Here is an 18339-nt window from a genome sequence, read left to right as displayed (position 1 = left end):
GTAAGCTGCTGCTTGGGACAGCTGCGTGCTATGTAAGAGTGCCAGTTCAAGTCCTGGGTTCTCTGCATCTGATACAACTTCCTGCTAATGCATTTTGGGTGGCAACAGACGGTGGCTCAAATACTTAGGTCCTTGCCACCCAGATGGGAGATCAGGATGGAGTTCCTGGCTCCTGGCTTCAGTCTGGCCCAGTCCCTATTGTGGCCATTTAGGGGAGTGAAATAGCAAATGAAAGATTCTCTCTCTCCCCGCCTCCACTTGCTGTGTCACTCTGCCTTTCAAATAAATAATAAAAAATAAACATCTAAAGAAAAACAAAGTCTTTTTATTTAGGTATATTTTACTACTTTAGCCTAATGGCCTGTTTCTTTAACTTAAACAAATCATATATACAATGTGGAAGAAACTTTGTTTCATGCCACATTCTTCTTCCTGGATCACCTCTTTATGGTCTGGTGCATTCCAATTGTACTATAATACTCAGTTTTCATGGGGTCATCTCATCTCCTTTATTTGTCTCTAACTTAAATGCCAAGTGATGACAAGAAACTTCAGACAGGCAAACAACCTCAGACGAGAAGGTACCTGGGTATTTTTATTTCTCAAGCTTTACCAATTAAAAGTTCTCTCTGCACTGCCTTGGGAAATGACAGGCTGACCAGCCTGGTGAAAACAAACAGCAGAACTGCCGTCTCACTTCAGTTACAGTCTGCTTCAACTTCAAATCAGCTGCAGTGCAGGGCTCCCAGGGCAGGTGGGGAAGGAGGGGCTTCAGGACATCATAGAGACAGCTGCATTAGTCCCAAAAGGAAGGTTTCCAGAGTCTAAAGGGGGTGACAAACAATCAATAAATTGGTCTTCATAAATATTCAAAGAGAAGCCTCCCGTAAAGTCCAACATTACAGAGTAAATTAGAAATGTAAGTGTAAATCAGAGGCATTAAAAATGATCTCTCTAGTGCTAGTGTGAACCATTACTTTAAGCTTTCTTGGCTTGGTTAAAAATAGAAGCTGACAACTAGCAGGGAGTTAAGATTCTGCTCTGTTATTTAATTATAATACCACTTATAGGCTGAAAGGGCACAAGGTCCCAAAGGGGCATCTGTTTCAGGAAGTAAACAAAGGCTTCTGAAACGCAGGAAGTGAGTGCCACAAGTTAAGAGATTGCTTATTCCTGGAGTTACCCTGCCTACTTGGTCCTACCCTTTTGACTTCTGTCAGTCATTTGCTTATTGATCTTATGACCGCCTACTTTGCTCTACCTTCAGAATCTTTATCCTCTTGGCTTCTTCCTGTTTGAGCCCATTTTATCTTCGGCGTGCTAACGGTGTCTACCTTGGATGAGACTCATGTCCCTGCTCTTGGGCTATCTCTGTTCCTGGAGAGCCCGTCCAGGTGGCTGAGCCTGCCGCCTCCTTAGCATGCACTGCTTCCCTTGAATGGGTTTCTAACCTTGTCTCACTCTGCACTCTACACCCAGACTCTGGAACTGAGCAGTTGTTTTCGTAATGGATTTCAGGTCCTTGGCATAATGTACAGGGGCCATTTTGACCTCCCTCTTCCTCCATGGGAGAATCGGGCACATGATAAGGAAATAATATTCTCATTTCCTGAGTGCTTCTAGGAAACAAAGGAAAACAATACGGTATGTTCCAGGGGCTCAGGGTCCTGAGATCACCTGCATGTTTTTTTAGATGACAAAGGTTTACTCAAGGGAGGCCCAAACAGCCGTGGCTCCTGCTCGGCTAGAAATCAGGTGTAAATTTCCCACCTACAACATCCAACAACTTCTTTATAATTAGGGTGCAAAAAAAAAAAGAAATTTTTCTTGCAGGAAAAACAGAGAAAAAACAAGATTTTTTTTTTTTTTTTTTTTTTTGACAGGCAGAGTGGACAGTGAGAGAGAGAGACAGAGGGAAAGGTCTTCCTTTGCTGTTGGTTCACCCTCCAATGGCAGCCGCGGCTGGTGCGCTGTGGCCGGCGCACCGCGCTGATCCGATGGCAGGAGCCAGGAGCCAGGTGCTTTTCCTGGTCTCCCATGGGGTGCAGGGCCCAAGCACCTGGGCCATCCTCCACTGCACTCCCTGGCCACAGCAGAGAGCTGGCCTGGAAGAGGGGCAACCGGGACAGAATCCGGTGCCCCAACCAGGACTAGAACCCGGTGTCTGGGCGCCGCTAGGCGGAGGATTAGCCTAGTGAGCCACGGCACAGGCAAAACAAGATTTTTTTTAAATCTCCAGTTTTATTGAGGTAAATTATCTAAAAATTGTACATATTTAAAGTATACAATGTGATGACTTGATATATGTATGTATTATGAAATGCCTAATATAATCTAATTAACATATCCATCACCTCACATAATTGCTGTTTTTACTTTTGGGTTAGAATGCTTAGTATCTATCTTTCAGCAAATTTGAAGTCTACAATACAACGTTATTAATATATTTACCAGTTTGTACGGTAGAGTCTCAGAACTTATTCATCATTTAACTTGGAAATTTTATGCCCCTTGATTAATGTCTTCCCATCTGCTCCTTGCCCCAGCTCATGGCAACCACCATTCTACACTCAGTTTCTATGATTTTTTCTTGTATTTCAAAAATTTTTTAAAGATTTAATTTATTTATGTGAAGGTCAGAATTACAAAGAGAAAGAGACACAGGAAGAAAGAGAGAAAGAGAGAGAGAGACAGACATCCTCGATCTTCCAATTCACTTCCCAGATGATCACAATGGCCAGGGCTGGACCAGGGCATAGCCAGGAGCCAGGAGGATATTCCAGGTTTCCCATGTGGGTAGCAGAGGCCCAAGCACTTGGGCCATCTTCTGCTGCTTTTCCCAGGCCATTAGTAGGCAACTGGATTGGAAGTGGAGCAGCCAGGACGTGAACTGGAGCCCATATGAGTTGCTGATATTGCAGGCAGAGGCTTTACCTGCTATGCCACAAAGCCAGTCCCTTTATTTCAGATCTAAGTGATACCATACATTTGCCTTTTTCTTCTCTTACTTCACTTAGCATGTCAGACAAGCCCATCTATGTTGTCAAAAATGACATGATTTCCTTCTCTAATGGCTGAATAACATTACATTGTGGGTATGTTTGTATATACTTTCATAAGTATATATAATTTTCTTTTGGAAGCTGAATCACAGCATACACTTTAATATGAGTACCTTGCCTATTGCGGGTTGACCTAAAAATCTAACTATTATTGTAAATACTGCTGCAAAGGTAAAATACTGAGCTAAAATAATGCTAATAATAGATCTGAAATACCCTCTTTGTAAAGTCAGGAGCCATGTGCACTTACCTTTGAAAAGGAGTTCTGTGACTACTGCTTGGACTGTTGCTTTTCGGTCTAATGCACACCTGATGGGTCCTTGCAAAGTGTAACATGGCATCTATAAATAAAAAAGTGGACATTAATTCTTAACAATGTGTACAGCAACTATAGCTCTTAGGATTTTGTGAATTTCGAAATTTATATGAGAGAAGTTGAACATCTTTTCATTTGATTGTTATTTATAGCCCTTGCCAATTTTCCTGCTCAGCTACACTATGCTCTTTTTATTTGTTGGACTCTTTATTTAGTGGAGCATTATGCCTTTGACTATAATGTAAATATAATAAGTTATATTTAATAATATGTACTGTTACATTACAAAATATTATCTAAAATTCAATAAATCTTTTCAAAAATTTGGACTTATATTATCTTTCTTAGACAAACAAGGAACAAGATGTGTAATTACTTTATATAGTTTTAATGGTGTGAACAAACACCTTCAAATTTGCTTCTTCTTTGACTAAAAGTTTGACCAAGAAAGAGCTGGAGAGCATCTACTATGATATATTCAGAAACAAAAAGGAAAGAAAATTATTTTCTTACATTCTTGTCATCAAAACAAGCTACCTTAACTGGTAAAAGAAGGGAATCTATGGTCAAAGGGTCAAATTCATTTGCCTAAAATTAAGTAAAGTGAAGCTAATTTCACCAGTCCCTCTCTCCAGTTTTCAAAATTTAAAAAATATAATACAAATCGATCATGTTCATGGAGAAAAAAATCAGGATGCACAAAGTAAATGATAATCCTTAGTCGAAACAATGTAACAGTTTAGTTCTATCTTTACAGATTAGTTTTTCATTTAGAAAAATATAAATGTAGTTGGGCACATTATTATGTGCCCAGTACCCAATCAGGCACTTGAGATACATCATGGAACTCAACAGAACCTGTAGTTTACAGTCTTATTATTTTCAAAACTTATATTTTCTAAGCCAATAAATCTATACTGACTATATTTAGTAGCTATAAAATATTCTATTGTATTCATATATAAGATCAAGGGTTTTATTTGATTTTGTGTCCTAAGGAAAGTAAAAGAAAATTACAACACCCCCCCCACACACACAACAGCAACAATTCAGTATTTACTTTGAACAAATAGTTATCAATGCCAAAAGGGATGCATATGAAAATAGAACAAAAGCAACTAAAAAAGTTAAGGAAGTAAAGCCCCACCCCTCAAAGAGATGAAAATCAAAAGGAAGATAGCTTAATTACAAAAATACTAATATCACAAGCAACATATTATACACATTTGCTTTCCAGGTTTTAGGCTTTAGCTGACTCTCAGGATTGTTTTAATTAAATCAATGGCAGTCCTAACAACATAACAGTTTACATTTATTGAATGTGTTTGTGTGTCAGTCATTTTTTCAAGTACTCCATGTCTATCAACCTAAGCCTCATATCAAACTTTTAACAAGAGTATTTCTTACATATAATGAAACAGAGATGAAGAGTCAGTTATTTTTGTGAAGTTACAATGATGATAATGGTCAAAGCAGCTTTCCCAGCACAAGACACCTTTTTCCTGAGTCTTTACTGCAAATCATTACTCTTAATTAAAAGCCTGCACCCTTCTATCCTCACGACACATACCTTGCTTATGTGGATACCAGGGAAGATGGTACCCTGCAACTCATTCCCATCACAGAGAGTATAAAGCAAAGTGCTTATTTCAACAGTGGAAAGGCCATTTTCCAGAAAAAAGGTACTGCATTACTTCCTTTTTATTTTTTTTTAAAGATTTATTTACTTAATTGAAAATCAGAGTTACAGAGAGACAGAGAAATAGAGAGAGATCTTTCACCCATTAATTCTCTCCCCAAATGGCAGCAACGATTGGAACTGGACTGATCTGAAGCCAGGAGCCAGGAGTTTCTTTTGGGTGCAGGTACCCAAGCCCTTGGACCAACTTCTGCTGCTTTCCTAGCTGCATTAACAGGGATCTGGATCAGAAGTGGAACAGCAGGGACTCCAACTAGTACCCATAGAGGATGCTGGCACCACAGTCAGAGGCTTTACCCATTACACCACATTACTGGCACCAATATTTATTTTTATTTATTTGAAAGTCAGAGTTACAGAGAGAGGGACACATACACACACACACACACCAGGAACTTCTTCCAGGTGTCCCACATGCGTGGCAGGGGTCCAAGCACCAGGGCCACCTGGTGCTGCTTTTGCCTTACCCGCTGTGCCACAATGCCAGAATGTTACCAGAAGTGAACAGCTGAACACATCTTTGACTCTTCAAGCAGGCAAGCCCTGGGGGCTGGCATTGTGGCCCAGCAAGATAAGCCATAGCCTGCAGCACTGGCATCCCATACAGGCACTGATTTGAGTCCTGGCTGCTCCACCTCCAATCCAAATCCCTGCTAATATGCCTGGCTAGGCAGTGGAGGATGACCCAAGCACTTGGACCCCTGCACCTACGTGGGAGACCTGGAAGAAGCTCCTGACTCTAGCCTTGCCAAGCCCTGGCTGTTGTGGCTATTTGGGTTATAAATCAAAAGATGGAAGACCTCTCCCTCTCCATCTCACCCTCTGTCTCTCTAACTCTGACTTTCAAATAAATAAAATAAATCTTAAAAAAAAAAAAATGGGCAAGCCCTGAAGGCCCATGAAATAAGGGCTCCTCACATCCTTTTTACTCTGATAGGACATAGGCCAGAACCATCAAAACTTCAGTGCATGGGCACAGCCAATTACCCAATACCATGTCTTAGTCACACTACCTTAATATTAGTGTGCATGTGTTTATGTTGTCTTTTTAGACTCAACAGCCAGTGAGCAGAACTTAAATGCCAGGCCCACTTAGCAGTTAAGATGAAAATTAGGATGCTCACATCACACATCAGATGGTATATCTGGATTCAAATGCAAGCTCTGGCTCCTGATTCTAACTTCCTGCTAACACAGAACCTGGGAGACAACAATGCGACTCAAATAGTTGGGTTCCTGCCAGCCATGTGGGAGATCTGGATTGAGTTTCCAGGTCCTGACTTCAGCCCTGGGCAAATCCCAACTGCTGCAACTATGTAGAGAGTGAAGGAGATGGATGGAGATCTCTCTCTGTATCACTCATTCAAATTTTTTAAAAATGAAAAATAGTGCTAGGTTCCATAACAAGGTAGAGATGAGACACATTAGTAATGCTATGCGAGCGACTCTTGGGAATTGATGAAGGTCATGAATGCAATAAAACAGGTCAGTGACCTAAGAAAAGGGGGACATGACAAGGGCACACAAATTTTTCTGCTCATGCTAGGAGTTCTCCCTATCATCACTTAGTATATCTCTCTCTAAGAAATTTGAAGAAGGGACCAGCACTGCGGCTTGGTGAGTAAAGCTGCCGCCTCCCATATGGGCACCGGTTTGAGTTCCAGCTACTCCATGTCCAATTCAGCTCCCTGCTGTAGTCTGGCAAAGCAGTAGAAGATGGCCCAAGTTTTTGGGGCCTTGCACTCATGTGGGAAGAGCCAGAGGAAGCTCCAGGCTCCGAATCAGTGCAGCTCTGGCTGTTGCGGCCAATTGGGGAGTGAACCAGGAGATGGAAGACCTCTCTCTTTCTCTGCCTCTCAGTAACTCTGAGGAAGGAAGGAAGGAAGGAAGGAAAGAAGGAAGGAAGAAGGAAGGAAGGAAGGAGGGAGGAAGGGAGGGAATTAATTTAAAGTAACTCTAAATACAACTTAAATCTTTGCTCTCAATTTTTTAGATAGGGATTTTGGGGCACGTTTCCCAACTCCTCTGAGCCACTGTGTTAGAATGGGCTGTATCTGCCATGTGTGCAAAGAGAACTACTCAAAAAAAAGGTACTGATTTTTACTAGCGTTTTAAAGGCTTAGCTCCTGTGGCAATGTGGATGCCCAATCTAGCTAGAGTACAATTGTTCTAGTGCTTAACAAATTCTCCTGCCACATGGACAACTCCCAGCCCCTTCATGTAAAAAGAAATTGATATTGAAATTGAGTTCGCATATTTGTGTAGGAGCCAATGAGTGGTTTGCACAACATTTCCAGCAGGTATCACCTGCAGCTTGTCATTCAGGAAGGATGTGAGTGAGCTGGTATTTGAGGTTTCCCTGCTGGCCACTGAATGCAGCGGGACAGCATGGACAACGTTATTGCTTTAAGTTCTCCAAGGCTGGCATCTCCAAGGCTGTGTTCCATAACACACTTCCAGCCATTTTGGTATTCCTCAAATTTATGCTCTGGGTTTCCTAACATTACTAGTTTCATCTATGTAAGATCATTTGAGAAGGGACAGGGGTACTCTACCACTTTCCCTCTCCTGAGCTCTCTGCAATGATTCTAGCCACAGGTTATCTCCTCAATGAGTTGTAGCACAGACTCAAAGCATCCAGTAGATAAATGGGTGGGCAGGTACTTGACCTGCAGCAAGTCCTCCAGTCCCCTGTAAGGTCCCATTTTAAAGGTTAATAAACAATCCCAAATCACGCAAGATGAAGCAATTTGTTCCACACCCAAGCACATGTAACTTATACAGGTTGTTCTGGAATCAGGAGGCCTATGCCTGCTCTAGACACTCCTCGCTGGTGGTGATCCCTATGGCAGGAGCACAGGCATTAGCCAAAACATACACATGAAGCTGCATGTATGTCTCCAGCCCATGACACAACAAACAAGCCAATAATTAACACGATCAACAAAACCCTGAACAAGTGCAGGCTGTCAAGGAAGGCTGGGTCTTAAGTTTCAGTCTCTCCCCCTTCCACAAAGCTCTGTGTGTGAATCACATCGCTACATCAGCAATTCTCATTCATTTTTCATGAAATACAGGTAATAATGACTTCTGCCCTTTGAAGAGATTCAAAGGACTATGATAAGAATAAAACTTTAGTAATGGGATAAAAGCTTCAGAAGTAAAGCATTTTTAAAAAGTAAAAAGTCACCGTACTGATCTAAGGTGGTTAAAACCACTGGGAGATCTATAGAAGCCTTCTACGCACAGGAAGAAGCTCACAGAGGGTTTCCCAGAGCGTTTGGGTCCTTCTGTCTCTACCTACGTTATAAATCATGCTCTGTTCTACCACTAAAAATCTCGCATCCTAAGATTTCAACTGTTTCTTGCTGACCTTTGGACTCTCGCGTGCATTTAATCTTGGCAGAGGCAGAGCCGTGCTCCCCAGGAGTCACCAAGGTGTTCCATGGAGTCTCTTCTTTGCCTTGTCCATGTCACTTCTCCACAATCACCATGACAAGTTTGAAGGCAGAGGATCATTCTCCAAAGTCCCCAGAGGCTAGGATGATAATTGAGATGCACAAAAGGATAAGGCACAGAATTTGCATATAAATTTAGAAACATAAAGCCACACAGAATTCTAGGCAAGTTGGCTGATGCAGTCCCTGACGGAGTTTACTAAATAAAGTCCTTTTTTTGGAAAACTGCAAGTGTAAAATAATTTATGAGAAAAAGAAGCAACAATATCCAAGATGAGATTTAAATGTGGAAATAGGAAAAATCCTGTTTTTAAAGGACAACAGTTTTTTTTTTCTTCTGGCATACTAATACATTTTCAAGTTTTTATTTGGGCATGAAAAATATCTTTATTCATTCAAAACTGATGTTATATATTAGGAGAACTTAATTGCTCCTCTCTGCATCTACTCTTGACACTCCTTTGCCTATCATGTATTTATGCTTATATCATAACACTCTTTTTAAAGTTCTCCTTGATCAAACTGTTGAAATCTTTACTTAATGTTTGCTAAACTGATCTTCTGTATATTAAGATAATCGAAAATGAATCTTGATGTGAATGGAAGGGGAGAGGGAGTGGGAAAGGGGAGGGTAGTGGGTGGGAGGGACGGTATGTGGGGGAAGCCATTGTAATCCATAAATCATACTTTGGAAATTTATATTCATTAAATAAAAGTTAAAAAAAAATAAAAAAAATAAAGTTCTCCTTATAAATCATAATTGAATTTAAGCACTACCTAGGCACAAACCTTCATAGATATCCTGGCCAAAAGGTTCCCATCTCACTTCTTTATTTACTTTTTTTTTAAAATTTATTTATATGACAGGTAGAGTTATAGAGACAGAGAAAAAAGCCTTGCTTCCATTGGTTCACTCCCCAAATGGCCGCCACGGCCAGCGCTGTGCCGATCCAAAGCCTGGAGCCAGGTACTTCTTCCTGGTCTCCCATGCGGGTATAGGGCCCCAAGCACTTTGGCCATCCTCCACTGCCCTCCCGGGCCACAGCAGAGAGCTGGACTGGGAGAGGAACAACCGGGACTAGAACCTGATGCCAATTTCTTTACTTTTAGGAGATAACATGTATCGTCTATTGTACTCATATAAATATTCATAACTTTTGGTACCATTTCTCACATACTCCTGGATCAATATGTGGAACATTATATTAAGGTGACCAGTAAATCACTACAGAATTATAAATTAATAAGATAATTTGTTTAAAGTTATCATCACTGTTCCTGGTACACAGTTAACACTCCTTAAATGTTTGTGATGACTAACGCAGTTGGTCATTTGTATCCATGGACTCGACACACATGGTTCAAACTATGGCAGAAGGAAAACACTCAGGGAAAACTGGTCTGTGCTAAACAGGTCCTCTTCTTTTTCTTGTCATTATTTCCTAAGTAACATAGTTCATAACTATTTATGCCAAATGTGTATCAAGATATGTAATACTATGGATTACTACTGAGTGGCACTGTCTCCACTTTACACAACAGGGCATTCATACTCTCATAAACTTTTCAAGGGCAGGTGAGACTACAAATAGGACTAAACAACTTGGGTCTTTCCACTCTGCTTTTCATTTCATTAAATGAACTCCAACTAAATGCTTCCTTCACATTCCAGTTTATAAAAATAATTTTAAGCCTTATCTGCTTCATGATGGTCAAAGAGATAAACTTAGCTAGATGAATTTTTAGCTTTGTTTCTGAAAACTGAAAGAAATGCTGAAATAATAGTGCTTGTATGTATTTTTGTGGAGAGGAGTCAGTATTAGAAATATATGGTTTTAAAGAGATAGTTGTTAGCAAACTTTGGGAGCTCAAGCATTTAAGTCATCATGGTTACTTATGCATTCAATAGCCTTAGCAGACTAACTACCTATCATCCATCCAAAACCTGACCCATCCTATCTCTATTGTGCTTATAAGCGTAGGAAGTACATAAAGGCACATGCATAGACACTCACATAGACAGAAAACCTGGCAATACATTTAAGTCATTTCTTAAATCAGTGAATATTTGGCTTCTTAAAGATGCATTCTCTCTTCCCCCACCTTTCCATTCGGTCCAAAATTGTTCCAGACTAGGTAAGTGATACCTTGCAGTTTGGTGTAACATATACTACTTATTGAAAAGTCTACTGCTTCATGTGTTTAAAGCCAGAAAATCCAAGTAAATCATTTGCATAACAGAAAAAGTTTTAGAAATTCTATTTTAAATGGGATGAGTAATTTTAGTGGTGATATTTTAATTACATTAAATACTACACCAGACGTTAAAGTGTAATTGTTAAAGTAGACAATGAGGGCAAAGGACTCTAAGAGCTGGATGGAGTCGCTGCTGCAATTATTTCAATCAACTTGTATAGAACAAAATAGAAAGCAGAACTTGTCCTCCAGAGGCTGGAAACCAGGGCAGGTGGACTTCCAAGGACAGGACTTACACTACTAAATGCCGTGTTCATGATTTGCTGCAGTACTTTCTGTAATGGAACAGAATGTGGCAACACCATTCTCAATGAGTACATTTTTCTTTAAAAATGTTCAAAACTTTTGTCTCAAAACCTAACAATAAGCACAACATGCCGTGACCCGAGAAAGTTAATACAAATGAAGACGCAGGGACTGGTGTGGGCTGGATGATCCATGCATATTTCAGAGTGAACTCTCGGATCCCTAATTTAATCTTCACTGACTTTACATATTTACATTTTACCCATCTTTAGTTACAATGGCACTGTCTGCTCTGGGCTAGCCTGGAGAACTTTCACACACTTCTTAAGGCTCATTAATCATGGCCACCAAAGCTGCTGTTTTATTATTCCTGCCAGTAAGAGTTTCTAGATTCGCCTTAAATTGATAGTTTTCACAGATTCAAGAGTTTGTGATGTATTGCCCCGAATCTAAAACTTCCTCTAGCATAGCCCAAGGTCACCAACTTCCATCATCCCATTAGTTGCACAAAGCCTGTTAGGTTGGCACAAATCCACGGCATACTTGTTTTTTCCCAGGGACAACCTCAGGGATTCTGGCAATCCCTTCCCCGGCCTTAAGGAAGGGTCGGTTTTTGTGCTGTCACTAGCAGAGACCAGGCAACCGGCGGAGAACAAGGAGCTGTTGTCCATCACATGCTAATATTTCTAGGACTGGATCACTTTGGCAAATTCACAAGCTGAATCACCCCAATTCTGGACTTTCCCCTCTGCCCACTCACCCACTGGGGACCTGAAACAGAAGATACAGGTCCCTACAACAGGATTCACAACTAAAGGACTTTGGACCTGTCCCTCCTGAATTAACCTGTACTTAACCTGTCTTAGACTTACTTGAGCCAGCAGTTAGCTTGCAACAAGCAAAGCTAAGTCAGTTCAGGGAATATTGGACGGCCCTCAAAGTTAACCCTCTCACCACCGCATCCCAGGCACTTAACACCCTACTCTTTACCTGGTCTTTAGCTCTATCAGCCATGGTGACATAAAGTAGGGATTTGTGTGCTTACTTGAAAATTGTCTGCAAGGCCGGAGCTTGGAGAACAAGGAAGTCCCACAAGGAGACGCACATCCTGGAGAAGGTGGGTAAAGTATTTTGCACACATCCCAAGTCAGAAGCCTCAAATTCCCTTCTCTGCAAGAAGCACGTATACTTACTTGAACTTGACCCCACGCCATCCCCCTTCCCTACTCACTTGCCCGGGTGGTCAGCCCCCTGAGGGATGAGGTCTCTGTGTGCAGGCTTCCTTGTCACCGACACCCTGCTGTTTGTCTGTCTCAGCTCCTGGTCCGGAGGACGCGGCTTTTTCTTATTATTTTTGCTCCTAAGTTCCAGGCTCCCGTCGCCCTGCATTCCCCAGAGGCTTCCACTGCTGTTCTGCTTCCGCTCACCTCTCGCACCGCTCAGAGCCGGAGGTGCTGTCGGAGCGCAGATAAGCCGGAGCCCGGCATTCAAACTACGGGGTGCTGCGAGTCCCCTTGGGTCCCGGCCACTGTGCCGCCGGGAACAGGGGGAACCGAAGACTCAGGGAGCCCCGCGCTGTCCACAAGGAGTGAGCTCACCGCTGCGGCGGAGCTCCCGCCAGGGCGAACTTTTCCGGTGCGGTGCCGGGAGTGTGGAGGGAGAGGCGCTCAGGACCCCAGCTGCATTCCACGTGGGCCTCGCCGCTGCCGGCGGAGGCGGCACCAGGCAGCTGGGGCAGAGCGCGGCGCCGCCCAGCGGGCTGGAGCCGGAGTCTCCGGGACCCTTGCGCAGCCCGCGGAGCCCGGGCCTGGGCTGTGAACTTGGGGTGGGGGTGAGGGGAGGGGGTGCTGCCTCAGCGTCCTCCTCTCCCCACCGCTGCGGGCGGCTGCAGACTGGGGTCTGTCTGCACGCGCCACGGAGCCTGCCTGCCTCTCCTGCTGTCTGCCTCTCCCCGTGGACTCGCCAGCATCCCGGGGAGGCCAGGGGTAGAGGGAGCTCTGCTGTTAGCTCTGGTCCCTGGGTATAGGCACTCGGATCTGCTAAACCACAGCACAAGGTGTCTTGCTTTAGGGAAACACACCGGGGATGGGGGTTGGGTAGTGTGTGGGAAAAATATAAGATCATCATCATCATCTGTTTATGTGCGGGGGGGGGGGGGTAGCTTTGTTTTGATTTCCCCATCAGTTGCCACTCTTTGTTGACCTTCTACAGAACTCTGTGTCTAACACCAGTCTTGGAAAAAAATCCTATCTCAAAGAGCACGTTGCTACCACTTTGCTGCTAGTCAGGTTATAATGTTTTGTGGACACAGGCTACAAACTCCTAGCTTTTGGTTTTTAGTTTGTGCATGCCACCGTCATCTTGGAGCTCAGTACAAAACCCGACTGCAGGAGATCTGTAATCTACCTGTATGGTATTAGCTATAGAACTCTTCTATCCCTATCAACACCCCCCCCCCCCAAGCCCCTTGAAGCAGCTAGTGATCCTCTGGAAATTCTGAGAGGAAAACAGTCTTGAACTTGTGAACAAGGTGCTCACGCTGATTTGCTGGGGCTCCTAGGGGATCATCTTGAAAATGAATGGGCTGCAACTGAGGGATTTTTTGCCAGAGAAGGAACCAGTGCTCTTTAAAAGTGTCAGTACTGTGAAAGACAGACTGAGGAATTGTCACAGACTGAAGTTGATTTAGGAGACCAGAAACCAAATCCCATGATCTGAATTGGATTCTAGACCAGAAAAATAATATTAGTGGGTCCAATGGAGTAAGACCTGTGAAATAGTTGATCCTATCACAGCATTTTTAATTTTCTAGTTTTAAAATTGTATGGTGGCGCCGGTGCCGCGGCTCAACAGGCTAACCCTCTGCCTAGCGGCGCCGGTAAAACAGGTTCTAGTCCTGGTTGGGGCGCCGGATTCTGTCCCGGTTGCCCCTCTTCCAGGCCAGCTCTCTGCTGTGGTCCAGGAGTGCAGTGGAGGATGGCCCAAGTGCTTGGGCCCTGCACCCCATGGGAGACCAGGAGAAGCACCTGGCTCCTGCCATCGGATCAGCATGGTGCGCTGGCCACTGCGGCCATTAGAGGGTGAACCAACGGCAAAGGAAGACCTTTCTCTCTGTCTCTCTCTTTCACTGTCCACTCTGCCTGTAAAAAAAAAAAAATTGTATGGTGGCTGTGTAAGATGTTTCTATGTGTGGAAACTGAATACACACACACACACACACACACGATTTATTTATTTATTTGAAAGAGTTACAAAAAGAAGGAAAGCCAGAGAGAGCACGAAAGAGAGGGCTATCTTCCATCTGCTGCTTCACTCCACAGATGGGCGCATGGCCAGAGCTGAGCCAGGCCAAAGCCAGCAGCCAGGAGATTCTTCCAGGCCTCCTACGTGGGGAGCAGGAGCCCAAGCACTTGGGTCATTTTCTACTGCTTTTCCCAGGCCATTAACAGGGAGCTAGAACTTGAATTGGTGACCATTTGGGATGCTGGCATCACAGCTGGTAGCTTTACCTTCTACACCAGAATGCCTGCTTCAAAAGGGTTATTTTTAAATGAAACTAGAAAATAATATAAGATAAACTAATACAAAAGGTTTGGATTAACTGATCTTTAAAATCTTTTCTAAGCCTAAAATTATTCAAATGCCTGACAACAATTACCGTCAAGATCTCCAGCTGCTGTTACAAAGTTCAGATGAAGATTTTTCTTTCAAAGATTTTATTTATTTGAGAGGTACAGACAGTGAGAAGGAGAGACAGAGAGAAAGGTCTTTCTTCCGTTGGTTCACTCCCTAAATGCCTGCAACGGCTGGAGCTATGCCGATCCGCAGCCAGGAGCTAGGAGCTTCCTCCCAGTCTCCCATGCAGGTGCAGGGGCCCAAGAACCTGGGCCATCCTCCACTGCTCTCCTGGGTCACAGCAGAGAGCTGGACTGGAAGAAGAATAGCCGGGACTAGAACCAGCACACATATGGGATGCTGGTGCCGCAGGCAGAGGATTAACCCACTGCGCCGCAATGCCGGGCCCCAGATGGAGATTTTAAGGAGGAAAAGAGACTTCAAAATTGCACATTATTTTTAAAAATCTAAATTAATTCAAGTATACAGCTTTTTTGGAAAGATGATGTCATCTTCAGATTCCTTTAAAATCCATGTCAAACTAATTAACACTTTCAAAGTCCAGGTAGTCAATAACTAATAAAATGAGTACTGAAAAGATAATAGTTATAGCTATAAAATAGTAAACATTTTTACTTCTAATATCAATATAGCCATATAGCACATAATGCCTGTACAGCCAGCGATGGACCACACACATGTAAGAATGTTGTTCCATAACATTAGAGCATTTGGTGACATCACAGCCTTCTTAGCTTGTGCAAGTACATTTTGTGATGCTTACAGAGTGACAAAATTGCCTAAAATACCTTTCTCAGAATGTATCCAATCACTAATTGGCACATGATTATATGAACTTCAAGGAAAAAATACAGTCTGTAAAACTGTGATGAGACCATTTTGAAGAAAGCAGTTACTCAACAATAATTAAATCTCTAAGGGGATGTAATTTTTATTTCTTTTTGACAGAGTGGACAGTGAGAGAGAGAGAGAGAGACAGAGAGAAAGGTCTTCCTTTGCCGTTGGTTCACCCTCCAATGGCCGCCGCAGCCGGCGCACTGTGGCCGGCGCACTGCACTGATCCGAAGCCAGGGGCCAGGTGCTTCTCCTGGTCTCCCATGGGGTGCAGGGCCCAAGCACTTGGGCCGTCCTCCACTGCACTCCTGGGCCACAGCAGAGAGCTGGCCTGGAAGAGGGGCAATTGGGACAGAATCCGGCGCCCCAACCAGGACTAGAACACCATGTGCCGGCGCCGCTAGGCAGAGGATTAGCCTGTTGAGCCGCCATGCCGGCCTAAGGGGATGTAATTTATACAAGCTCTTTTGTACAATGTTTTTTAGAAGACTGTTCTAGTTTATTCTGTAAACCAGTCTAAGATGAGCAAATGCAAAGCCATGTAACTATATCAGCCATAAAATTTCAGTGCTTCCATAAGCAACAGAGTTTGCTAAATAGTAACTTGGCCAGTTCAGTCATGAAAGTAACCTAGAATATTCTTCCAAAAATACCTCTATCACCCATGAGTAAGAATTTGTCCTTGAAAAACACATATGTAGCCAAGCAAACAAAACACCACAAACAAAAACCCCTCAGTTCAGTTGTGGTGAATCAATGGTTGAAGGAAATTTGAGATTCCTCTTTGCTCACCAAATCACAAATGCTACTACTTGTTGAAGTCTAAAAAGCTATTTCTTTCTTATACAGCTTGCATGTACTTGCAGAATGGTTGCTTGGAAGCTTTTCTTCAAACCTTACTCTTTCCTTTTGAGCCAGGGTAAGTCTATGAGAACCACACCATAGGTAGGATTCCAGACATATATACAACTGGATAACAGGAAAGGAAAACAAGAGAAAGAGAATCAATACCTTTTAATGTTAGGAGTAAAGTTCATTTTGAAATACAGTAGTGTTCTCTTATTTTACTTTCTGTAGTTTCACTTACTCAGAGTCAACAGTGGTATAAAAGTACACCTGTATTTAGGGTTGGCATTGTGGCACAGCAGGTAAGCTGCTACCTGTGATGCAGGCAATCCGATATGCGTGCCAGTTTGTGTCCCAGCTGATCTGCTTCCAATCCAGCTCCCTGCTGATGGCCTGGGAAAAGCAGCAGAGAATGGCCCAAGTGTTACATACTTGCATTTGCTTGACTATTTAAGAGAGCCCATGTTCATATATTTTTATTCTAATAAATGTTTAATTGCTCTTATTAATAGTTATTGTTAATCTCCTACTGTACCTCGTTTATAAATTAAACTTAGTCATAGAAACGTATGTACAGGAAGGAACAGAGTATGTAGCATTCAATACCATTCATGGTCTCCTGGATGGTCTTATGACACGTGCCCCATAGATAAGGGGGACTCCTGTAATGTTATTAGTATTCTAACTCTAGATTATTCGCCATCTTCCTAACATGAAAGCAGAATGGATATCCAGACTCAAATGATTCCCACAGAAAGTCAATAAAAATACAGATACTTTGCCTTAGTTTGTTTTTGTTTTCATCCACATAAACATTAATTCCCTTCCTCACGAGTACATTTCTCTAGCTCTGCTGCTTACAGAGACAAAAATACTCTTTTATGAGATTTCACTGAGGTTGGAGATTATTTCAACATATTTTAAAAATAAACTATGCTTTAGAATAATTGAGTGTTACTGAAAATAGTGATGATCCTAAAGAGAGGGCTCAGGTTCCTGAGATGAGAGTTCCTGAGTGATAGGAAGTGCACTTCTCACGCAGGACCTCTGTCCTCACTGAGTTGTCCTATGAGAATTAATGGTAAAACAAGTCTTCAAACAGTATTTTATACTTTGTGTGTCTGTGTGGATGTAAATTGTTGAAATCTTTACTTAGTATAGAGTTGATCTTCTCTATATAAAGATAATTAAAAACAAATCTTAATGAAGAATGGGATGGGGGAGGGAGTAGGAGGTGGGATGGGAGTGGGGGTGGGATGGCGCATATGGGGGAAGAACTGCTATATTTCAAAAGTTCTACCTATGAAATTTATATTTATTAAATAAAAGCTTTTAAAAATGTTTAAAAAGGTGACTGGGAGAAGAATGGTTGCTAATTCTAATTGTTGCCAATTGAGGTGATTTGGTTAGTCCACTGGACAGGAATCAGGATAGTGCTGACTGCAAGGAGTCATCCTGGGTCAGATAAATACCCCAGGCTGACTTCAGGAACTGCTTCTTCAAAGGAGCCCAAGTTTAATTGGGTTAATCTGTGAAGGAATGGATGTCTCCCTCCACCTCATCCTCTACTGAGCCGCCAGCCAACTGGTCATCAGTGAGAAGAGCTTCATAGCTGTATGTACTCGGGGAGAAGAGCTAATCAAGAGAGACATGCCATCTCCACCCCACTAGGGGTGACTGTGGGCACATCCTGATCTGTGCCTCTTGAGAAGCAACTTCAGATGCTACACACTGAAAGAGCTGGGGGCTGGCATACCCTGTATAGACGAATTCTAACTTCACTAACCAACCAACCAAACAACAGTAATAAGTCATGGGAAAGGGATGCAATACTCAGAGTTGCTATAACACATCATCTAAAATCACCAAATAATTGGAAAAATAAACTTTCAAGCATGTAAAAATACAGAGAAGTATGGCCCATATATAACAGAAACTGACAGAATTGCAAAGTATAAGATTTAAGAGACTTAAATGTAGCCATGA

General features: G+C 42.6%; 1 long non-coding RNA gene across 3 annotated transcripts in view; it reads right to left on the bottom strand.

Annotated features, from left to right (window-relative positions):
• LOC108178418 (uncharacterized) overlaps nt 1–18339 on the bottom strand; it is a 316045-nt gene that overhangs the window by 22647 nt on the left and 275059 nt on the right. For 2 of the 3 annotated variants that reach the window (XR_007911120.2, XR_007911119.2), the window contains 5 exons: nt 16595–16746; nt 12269–16476; nt 8451–8615; nt 3313–3403; nt 570–824 (listed from right to left, as the gene is read on the bottom strand). This is a non-coding gene — a long non-coding RNA (uncharacterized lncRNA). Of the gene's footprint in view, nt 1–569; nt 825–3312; nt 3404–8450; nt 8616–12268; nt 16477–16594; nt 16747–18339 lie in introns of those variants that run through there. The other variant, XR_007911121.2, reaches the window with a different exon arrangement.

Source organism: Oryctolagus cuniculus, chromosome 15 (genome assembly GCF_964237555.1).
Source record: "Oryctolagus cuniculus chromosome 15, mOryCun1.1, whole genome shotgun sequence".
Lineage (NCBI taxonomy): Eukaryota > Metazoa > Chordata > Mammalia > Lagomorpha > Leporidae > Oryctolagus > Oryctolagus cuniculus.
This window is presented reverse-complemented; position numbering and strand designations above follow the sequence as displayed.